Genomic DNA, 2,414 nt, shown 5'->3' with positions numbered 1-2,414 from the left:
TCTGATTTTAAAAGGTTCTTCATCTTAGTGATTTCAGTCTTACTTGAACTTGCTAGAAGCATGTCATCTACATACAGCAACAAGTAGACCTCACAGCCCTCCTTACTATCATTATAGTACAGGCATGCATCATATTCACTCCTTTTAAAACCTATCTTCAGAACATAGGTATCGAACCTTATGTTCCATTGTCTAGGGCTTTGTTTAAGCCCATACAGAGATCTTTCTAATTTGCACACACAGTTAGTTTTACCTTTCACCTCAAAATCTTGAGGCTGACTCATGTAAATATCCTCTTCCAATTCCCCATGTAGGAAAGCAGTCTTGACATCTAGTTGTTCTAGTTCCCAGTTGTACTGAACAACCAATGCAAGAACCAGTCTGATTGTTTTGTACTTTATCACAGGAGAGAATATCTCATTGTAATCAACCCCCTCCTTTTGAGTGAACCCTTTCGCCACTAATCTGGCCTTATACCTAGGAGGATCACTAGGATTATTTCCTTCTTTCAATTTGTAAATCCACTTACATTGAACTAGCCTATGATCCTTAGGTTTGTTAACTAACTTCCAAGTTTTATTCTCCATTAGAGATTCCATTTCTTCCCGCATAGCTTTTAGCCAACTTTCAGAACATTTTCCATTAACAGCTTCTTCATAACTAGCAGGTTCTATCTGTTCAAGGGCTTCACCTGAAACCAAGGCAAAATCAGTCAAGTTTAGGGATTCATATCTAGGATTTGGCCTGATTTGCCTCCTTTCCCGATCCCTAGTAAGCTGATAATCTTGATTAGTTGGCTGATCATTAAAATGTTCAACTTCAACTGGTTCAATGTTATCTTGAAATTCAGTCACCTCTTCAGGTTCAGGTTTAGGTTCAATTTCAATTTCATTTTCATTTTCATGATGTATAGGGTCATTTTCGTCATTCCCAGGTGTAGGTGAATTTAGCCTAGTCAGCTTCACCTCAGTCTGAATATTCTTCTCAGTTTCAGATTTTTTAGTTTCTTCGATTTTCTGTTTTAGACATGGCATCTCATATTCATTAAAAACTACATTCCTGCTGTTAATAATCTTAATGCCTTGGACCCCCCCATAACCTATAGCCCTTCATACCTTTGGGATACCCTAACATCACACACTTGACAGCCCTGGGCTCAAGTTTCCCTTCAGATTGATGTGCATATGTAGCACATCCAAACACCCTCAAGTGTTCCAAATTTGGAGGCTCTCCCGTCCACAACTCCTGTGGGGTCTTAAACCCTATACTGCTGGACGGAGACCTATTAATCAGATAAGCTGCAGTACTTGCAGCTTTAGCCCAAAAACCTTTCGCAAGGCCAGAGCTAATCAACATACACCTAACTTCGTTCATTATGGTTCTGTTCATTCTTTCAGCGACCCCATTTTGTTCAGGTGTGTATTTAACAGTTCTGTGTCTTCTTATACCTTTCTGCTTACAGAAGTTGTCAAATTCGCTATTACAGAATTCAAGCCCATTATCAGTTCTTAATGTTTTAAGTTTCTTATCTAACTGATTCTCAACAGACTTTAAGCAAATCCTGAATTTTCCAAAAGTTTCCAACTTAGCCTTCAAAGGATAAATCCAAACCTTTCTTGAGTAATCATCCACTAAGGACAAGAAGTACTTGCTCCCACCAAATGTGGAGTGCTTCTCCGGGCCCCATAGATCAGCATGGACATAGTCCAATGGTCTGCTGGTCCTATGAGAGCTAGCTTCAAAGCTCACCTTATGAGACTTACCCAAAACACAAGTTTCACAGAATTTCATAGTTTCAATGTCATCTTTTCCAAGTAATTTCTGATTACTTAAAGATTTTAGACCTTTAAACCCAATGTGACCCATTCTGTTATGCCAAAGTTCAGTTTTGTCTTTACTCACAACAAGAAGGCTAGAATCAAATGGTATTTCAGCTCTACCCTCACGATAGTACAGCCCATTCCTCTTGGGCCCCTTCATAACTATAAGAGAACCCTTCATAATTTTCAAAATCTTGTTACCAGACTTGAAGGTATATCCCTCATCTTCCAGAGAACCTAAGGAAATGAGATTCCTCTTTAAATTTGGGACATATCTAACATTTCTAAGTTGCGTGACGGCCCCATCGTACATCCTGATGGCTATGTCACCAACTCCAATCACATTTTGAGAATTATTGTCTCCCATGTAGACCTTCCTAGGTTCAGTCTCCCTATAGTTATAAAACCAAGACCTATCAGGGCACATATGGAAAGTGCACCCTGTGTCAAGAATCTAATTTTTGTCAAATTCTTCTTCAGACACATTCATGACATGCAAACTATTAAATTCAGTAGCAATAGCAGCATTATCAACATCAGAATTGTTCGGGTCTTTTTGTTTCCTTTTCCAATCAAAGCAATCTTTCTTGAAAT

The sequence above is a fragment of the Olea europaea genome, chromosome 6 (assembly GCF_002742605.1).
Source record: "Olea europaea var. sylvestris chromosome 6, O_europaea_v1, whole genome shotgun sequence".
Classification (NCBI taxonomy): Eukaryota; Viridiplantae; Streptophyta; class Magnoliopsida; order Lamiales; family Oleaceae; genus Olea; species Olea europaea.
This window is presented reverse-complemented; position numbering follows the sequence as displayed.